Source organism: Chinchilla lanigera, unplaced genomic scaffold, assembly GCF_000276665.1.
Source record: "Chinchilla lanigera isolate Chin_1 unplaced genomic scaffold, ChiLan1.0 scaffold00031, whole genome shotgun sequence".
Taxonomy (NCBI): Eukaryota; Metazoa; Chordata; class Mammalia; order Rodentia; family Chinchillidae; genus Chinchilla; species Chinchilla lanigera.
In genome coordinates, this window is record NW_004955432.1 from 1229921 (window position 1) to 1238337 (window position 8417).

Here is an 8417-nt window from a genome sequence, read left to right on the forward strand (position 1 = left end):
TACACAGTGAGTTTAAGGCCAGCTTAGGCTACATAGTGACCCTGTCTCAAAAAACAAAAACAAACAAAAAAGAAACAAGAAAAAGAAAAACAAACTAGAGTCAAAGCAAAAACAATGAAAGAAACTGAGTACGCTGGCACATGCCTATAATCCCAGCACTCTGAGAGACTGAGGCAAGGGGATCAAAACTTCAAGCCCAGCCTGGGCAACTTAGTGGCTTATCTAGACACTGTTTAAAATTTTTAAAAAAGAATTTTTAAAGGGCTGAGGATGTAGCTCATCAGGAAGGCCCCAGGTCAATACCCAATTCTGCAACAACAATAATAACTTTAAAACAAAGAAAATAAGATTAAAGTGGAGTTAAATGAAATAAAAAAACATAGAACAACAAGACAATCCAAAACTGACAAGCCTTCAGCTGGACTTACAAAAAAAAAAAGAAAAAACTCTTAGGAATAAAATTAATAAAAGAAGTTCAAGAATTACACACTGGAAAGTTCCATTAAGAAAGACTTTAATTTAAACACTCTCCATACTCATGGATCAGAAGGGTAACATTGTTAAGATAGGACTGGGTGTATGGCTCAATGGTAGTACTTGTATAATGTCCAGTGGCTTGGGTTCAATGAAGCACAACCAAAAAGAAGTACACACACACACACACACACACACACAAACACAGCTAGGCTGACAATACTCCCCAAACTGATCAGATTCAACCCAACCTCTTTCAAAGTCCCTATTGTTTCTTTTTGCAGAAACTAAAAAGCTGATCCAAAGATCTGAAAATTCATATGGAAATGCCAGGGACACAAAATAATTTTGCATATAAAGTTTAAAAATTCACACTTCCCAATTTCAAAACTTACTGCAAAATGACAATCATCAAAATACTGTGATTCTTGTCTACAGCTAAACATATAGATCAACAGAGCCAATTTTCAAGTCCAGCAGCAAGCCCATAAGTCTATAGCCAATCAATTTCAACAGAGACATCAAGACAACTGAAAGCGGGAAACAATGGTCTCTTCAGTAAATGGTCTTGGGGAAACTGGATATCTGGAAAACATGATGTGTTCAGAGAGCCCAGATTAGCTCGGAACCACAGGAGACAGCTAAGATTAGTCTAGTTACAGAAAAGTCTCACAAGGAAGGCCAGAGCCAGATCACAGGCCTTATATTTCCCCTTGAGTAAGACACACTGAATATCTCATGAGGGTGGGAAACCCCCACTCCCCTTCAGTGGGGCACTTTCTTTGGGTGGTTTCATTTGCAATGTGGCTGCCTCCAAAGACCATAGAGCAAAACAAAAGAACTGAACAAAGGTTTCCATGCTCCAGACAGCTTGAATATTTCAGAAATGCTCTGGTCTTATCACCAGTGACAAAGCCACTCATTGGTCAGTCATGATTGTGCACCCAGAGGCTGCAGGAACATTCAGGAGCTGCAAGTTTCCTTGGGAAGTCCATCTAGTTTCCCTCCCCTACTCCCAGCATGCATTATTCCAACACAGGGCACCAGGAGGCCTAAAACAAGATGGCAGCCCCCACAGGAGTCCCTCAATTACCCACTACCAACATCTGTACATAAGCCCTCATCAGAGGTGATTATGGCCACGGGTTAATCTAGAGGTTCCTCCTAATTAATAGTCTGGAGTATTGAAGAAGCCAAAAGTGACCACAACACTCCAAGTTTCTGAAAAACCACAGCTGGCTAAGTGTCATCCCTGCATTAGGCCAGCCCTTGGTGTATTGTTTAACCACATCACCCCTTTCCTGGAATCCAGCCCTTTGGCTGACACTGTTCTGCGGAGACAGAGTGTCCCTCTCACAGCTCACAAATACCACTTAGGCTTTTGTCTGCCTCAGCATTCCTAGCCCTCCTCTTCCCGCCTGTTCCAATCCATTCTTATCTTCTCTGGGAAATAGATTCTATCCCTCCTCATTTGGTTAGTTCAGTTTCCTCTCTCTAGTGTTGTATCATTTTTTTTTCTTTGCTTTCAAAAGTGAGGGGTCTCTTTCCTCAGCTGCCACCAATGTGCTCGGTTCTTCGGAGGGAGCTAAGGCTCGTTCGGGTGAGGCGCTCACTTCATGGCGACTAGCACCGCGCCTATCAGCCCACATCATGGCCTCCGTTTCTGAGCTTGCCTGCATCTGCTCCGCCCTCATCCTGCACGACGACGACGAGGTGACCGTCACGGAGGATAAGATCAATGCCCTCATTAAAGCGGCTGGTGTCAGTGTGGAACCTTTTTGGCCTGGCTTGCTTGCAAAGGCCCTGGCCAGTGTCAACATTGGGAGCCCTATCTGCAATGTAGGGGCTGGTGGCCCTGCTCCCACAGCTGGTGCTGCTTCCTGCAGGAGGCCCTGCCCCCTCCATCACTGCTGCCCCAGCTGAGGAGAAGAAGGTGGAAGAAGGTGGACCCTGTTTAAAATTTTTTAAAAAAAGAAAGAAGAATCTGAGGAATCTGATGACGACGTGGGCTTTGGTCTTTTTGACTAAACTTCATTTTGTAACGTGTTCAATATACTGAACAGCAGCTGTTGGTCTCGCTGCATCTGAAAAAAAAAAGTGAGGCATCTTTCCCTCACTACTCCTTGGTGCCTCAGTTTCTCTCTTTCCCTTGCTTTTTCTTTCTCTCACTTCCTCAATTTATTTTTTAATTTCCATCAGCTGATAAAAATAGAATAAAGAATATACCCTGTGTTTTGTGGCACTCTGTCCAGGTTCCATGCATGACCGTCTTTCTTTTGGTTTATGACGGTTATTGTTGCTGTTGTTGTTCTAATTACTTGTTTAAATAATGTGGTAAACTCCCATGAATACAACAACCACTGAGACAAAAACATGGATCTCAACAGCATCCTACAACAGTCCATTTGGTAGCCCACTACACCCAAGCCCTGTCGGTAGCGATCTCACTAAGCCCTGTACATCAAGCCTTTCTTTTTCTATAATTTCATTCTAACTACTTGAATTATTAATCTAAACTACTCTAGATTTTTTTATTTATGAAAATGCACTATACTATTTGTACTCTTTTTCTTTATACCTTATTTTGTATATTTTTACTTCTTAATCTTGAAATAAGTTCAAAGTTACAGAAAAGTTGCAGTGACAATACAAAGAGTTCTTCTAACTTTACTGATGTGCACATATGCCCATATGTATGTGTATAAAAATATATATAATTATCCAAATCATTTAAAAGTAGGTTACATTATCTTGTCTCTTTATCCCTTAACACATCAGTGTGTACTGCCTAAGAACAAGGAAATTCTCTTCTATAAACACAAATGAGGAAATTCAACATTAATTTCATACTCACATCCTATCTGTAGTCCATTTTTAACTTTTGTCAATTATCCAAGTATGTTATTGATAGCAGTATTTTCAGGTATGTAATCTGGTCCAGAATCACATGTGATGTTAGTTATGTTTCTTTAGTTTTCTTTAATCTATCATATTTCCTCAGCCTCCTTTGTTCCTCATGACCCTACTACTGTGAACATCTGAAAGCTAAACGTGGCTATACCTGGCATTTTATGACATCCCTCAAGATAAGTTTTTCTGATGTTTTCTTTTGATTGGATTCAAGGGATGCATTTTTGGCAAGAATATCACATAAGTAAGGCGATTTTCTTTTTAGTAAAACAAATCCAGAGGCCCTTAGTGAAGTTAGCTTTCATTCTTTAGTTATAGAGCTGTCTGGTTTCTACAGACTATATGTTTGCATATTTTCTTGGAGGAATTACCATTTCACTTAAAAGGATATTGCTAAGATTTCTCTCTCTCACTCTCTCTCTCTCTCTGTCCCCCCCTCTGTCTCTCTCTCTCTTGCTCTCTTGTATAATTTTTCTTACATTTTTTCTATTTCTATTCAGAATCAACTTGCAAGTGCAAAAATCCTAGCTAAAATGTGCATCTTCTCTTGTTCAGCTACTACAAACTAACTTCTCCAAGACTGATACATAATGTACTGAAAACATGTGTTGCTATGACAATAGGTGACAGAGAAAAAATTGATACCAAGGAGATCACAAAGGTCCCTTTCACGTTTTACTCAGTGCACCAACCTGTCAACGTGCAATAACTGAGTAACTATTATGTGCTCAGCACCACGAACTGGGGGCGTATAAAGAACAGTCTACAAATGGCTTACAATTATTCTCCTCACAGCACTGTTTCCATCAACAACTCCCTCATGCCTTAGGACACTGCTGAAATGTCACCTCCTCTGTAAAGCTACCCATCACTGTTCCCCACCAAGCACCTACTTAGGTGCCCGCTATTTTCCAAGCAGAATATGGTCAGATGCTTCCCTCACCAGGCTTCTGGAAGATAAATGCTACCATCCTTGTTTCCCCAGTGAGTAGACTGAGACTGAAAGTGTCAAAAGACATGTGTTCAGTCACACAGCTGGTACAGGGCAGAGCCGGTATCAGTACCAAGACTTGACTTCAATGTTGTTTAGTCTTCTCACTATTCAGGGATAGGCCCAAAGAGAGTTAGGTGCTTCTTCCTAAAAAATCATGTGACATCATGCTGGGAGCTCAATGACCATGGTCAGCACACTGTGTTATATTTAGCTATGCTCACACCTCTCCCCAAGACTCATGTGAGCATAAGCATTAATTCCTGCTCAACTCTGAGCTCCCATAACTTCAAATCATTATTCAGATTCTGTATCTGAGAATTTGCTATATTTATTTCTTCTCCAAAAAAAATGTCTAGGTCACTGTGTGGACATGCACATGCACAGAGCAGTGCAATTTCAGAGCCACTCCATGAGCACATTCCCAGCTGAGGTAGAAAAGGTTCGACTCTGCCTTCCCATTTCAGCCTCATGCTGTAAACAAATGTCCTTCGCAGTCTATTTAGTACCTGATTTAATAAATTAAGATGGCTCTAAGCATAGTGCTAAAGTATTCCTAAGTACAAAAAGATGGAGACACTACAGAGAAAGTGCATGTGTTAGATAAGTGTGTTCTAGCTATGGCACTGTTAGCACACACTAAAGAAGGTACTGCATTGACTGTTTAGCAAAATGCTGTCACCAGAGACTTGAAGAAACCAGATCCTGTATTTTCCCCTAGAAACCATAGTTCACTTACACTGATCCTGAGTTCATAGACACTTCGTAGAAAATAACTACCTTAAATAAAAATCAACTGTAGTGGATGATCAATAAATATCTGATAAAAGAATGAATGGAAGAAGACATGGGTTAGACAGATGACATTACCAGACAAATAACATTACCATTACTTCATAAACCCAAGTGAAGCCAAATGGAAAAATAGACTTATGCATTGATATAACACAGAGGTACTTTGGCCTAGGCCCAAAGTATGTTATCATATATTAAGAATAATATACAAAGAGAAAAGGATCTTTTAAAAAATCACACTTCCGACTCAATGGGAAGAAATGTTTTACGACAACTTCTTTCTAAAAGAGTATTTGTTGGGCAAATTCAAGTTTATCTGGCTGCCTTGAAATTAATATTCCATAATTGACATTCTCTCTTTCTCTCTCCCTCTCTCTCTTTCTCATTCATTCTCTCTCTGCCTCTCTCTCTCTCATGGTACTGGGAACCGAATCCAGGGCCTTTACACTGAGCTCATCCACAGCCCTATATTATTTTATTTTATTTTTATTTTACTTGATTTTTTGAGAGGGGTCTCACTAAGGTGCTGCATTGCTCAGACTAGATTCAAACTTATGCATCTTCTGCCTCAATTCATAGAATACTAAGATTATGGGCATGTGCCATCACACCCAGTTCAACTTTAACTTTTCCTTTAATATGACACTGAGCACATTAAACCTCTGTATGTTTTATGTTTGCAAAAATATATTAGTACCTCTTTGGGGTTTTTTTGTTTATTGTATTTTACAATGCTGGGGATCAAGCCCAGGACCTCATATATGCTAGCCAAGTGCTCTACCACTGAGCTACATCCCAGCCTATTACTATATTTCTAACCTTAACAATTTTAAAGGCTCATTATAACTCTTTTCCAAAATTTTTATTACTAGATTTTTGTCTACTAAACACAGCAAGATTGTCTCCACTTTCTAAAAAATGTACTAGAATATTTATCTTTGAGCTCTTCATAAAGCAAGGAAAAGGAATGTTTGATCTTTCAGCTAACTGCATGAAGCAGATTCTACTTTATTACACGATGGGAGGGGGCCTGGCCTCCCAGTTCCCATCCATATGATTGTGGTGAAAGCAGACATAACATTATGGCTCAAACAGAACAAAGATGAGCTTACAAAGTACATGGTTTAAATAATTCCAGAGCTTTGGGATACAGATCTCTTTTTTCAAGACATGAATCTCATGTAACCACAATCATGATTGGTGGTGGGAAATTTTAAAAACAGAGCTTCCCCCTAACCTTCCAGACTTCGTTATACCACAGCTAAATCAGGTGATTCCAACACATGATTCCCATCCCACAAAAATGAAATGTTTACAAAAGCAAGACTCCCAAAGCATAAAGTAGCCTTCTCTCAAAATCCATTCAAAACTTTAAAACAGCCTTTCTTTCTATATTTCATTTGATTTAATAGCTATGTTTCTTCTTCTAAAATAAAGTCCACACAAACACACACAGTGTCCACATCTAATTTTTAGGGATCCAACATATTATAAACACAATTGTCTTAGAAGATACGGGCATGAATTAAATCTATTACTATAGTCATGTATACATACATTTTTATTATGGGATTTTTCATCACATGCAAAACCAGTATAAGGAGTAGTATAACAAACATCCAAGTACAAATCACCCAGCTTTAAACATTATTAGGAGGTGTGGTGGCACACTCCTATAATCCCAGCACTGGGCACCATAGTGATATAGCAAGTCCCTGTCTCAAAGTAAAAAATAAAAAGAGCTGGTGATGTAACACAGTGCAAAGGTGCTGGGATCAAGCCCCATATAAATGGGTACAGTGGTACATCCCTATCATCCCAGAATTCTGGGTGATTGAGGTAAGAGATGGCAAGTTCTAGTTCTGCCTGGGCCATTTCATGAGACTCTGTCTCAAAATAAAAAGTAAAAAAGAGGGTCTGGGGGTGTAGCTCAGTGATAGAGTATCCCTGGGTTTAACTCCAAGTTAAAAAAAAAAAGGTTACTAAAGGCCTGGGGATATAGCTCAGTGATAGCACTTGCCTAGCATGCATGAAGCCTTGGGATTTATTTTTTTTTTCTAATATGGTATTAAAAATAATTAATATAGGGCCAGGGATACATCTCAGCAGCACAGCACCTGCCTGGCAAGAGCAAGGTCCTGAGTTCAATTCCAAGTACCAAAAACAAAGTAATAATAGTTATTAATATAAAAGATTCTACAGCTTCCTGCTTTGTCCTGCCAACACCTACAGTAAACAATGCTACACCCACCAATGCCAAATGCATCACAGAAAATGACCCCAAAACACATTATTTTTCAATCTAAAATGCTAGCTTGCTAAAGCCATTGTAGTTTGGGGTTTTTCTCCACTGGAGCCAGTTTGGGGTTTTGCAAGGGGAACAATACAGGACACAAAATTTATAAAATTGTTTTATAATAGTCACCTAAAGAGTCATATACAAAGAGAGTGCAGGAAATCTGCCCACACACTGAGACCAGAGAATCCAGCTGAGGGCTCAGATCCCTCGGTCATGTCCTGCATGAGTCCAGCTAGAGCCCATCACAATGCCGCCTACAAGTCTAACGAGAGGCCAAGAGCCCAAAAACAATGTTTCATGAAGGCCTATTCCAAGGATCTACGCTAAGAGGGTCCCAAGGACAATGGTGGAAGACAGAAAGTATGTGCCAGCAGGATTAAGGATCTGTGCTAGCAGGCTGAGGGATCTCCACTGGAGCCAGGAAGTGATGCTCAAAATAAGAACTAGAGCTCCCCAGAAAGGTACCACAGCCATCCACAGCGATAGTGAGGTCCTGAGCTCTGACGATGAGAATAGCTGAGTCTATATCAGGGTAGCCAGTGCAACAAGCTCCTCCAGGAGACTGAGCAGTGCACCATCTTCCCCTCCGGAGCCAAGAAGCGGTGCTCAAAGTAAGAACCAGAGCTCCCCCAAAATGAACCGTAGCCATTCTCAGCGACAGTAAGGTCCAGAGCTCCTTGCACAATGAGAACAGCAGAATTCATCAGGAAAGCCAGCACGACAGACTCCTCCAGGAAAACCAACAGCTCCCTACACCTGCCCAACAGCTTCTAAAATTCTTCCTCTCCAGTTCTGCCTCTTATACTGCCCACAACAATCCTTAGGTGCGCCTCCCACACCCAGCACTGGCTCAGTTCAGCTGGGTGTTACAAGTTGACCACTAGTTGTCAGTCCACCACAGCAGCTTTCCTAAGTCCCTGGAGTAATAAAGTTGACACTAAAAATTCA

General features: G+C 40.5%; 1 pseudogene; it reads left to right on the top strand.

Moving 5' to 3' along the window:
* The first annotated feature begins 2124 nt into the window (after positions 1-2124).
* Positions 2125-2502, top strand: LOC102022730 (annotated as a pseudogene).
* The last annotated feature ends 5915 nt before the right edge of the window (positions 2503-8417 follow it).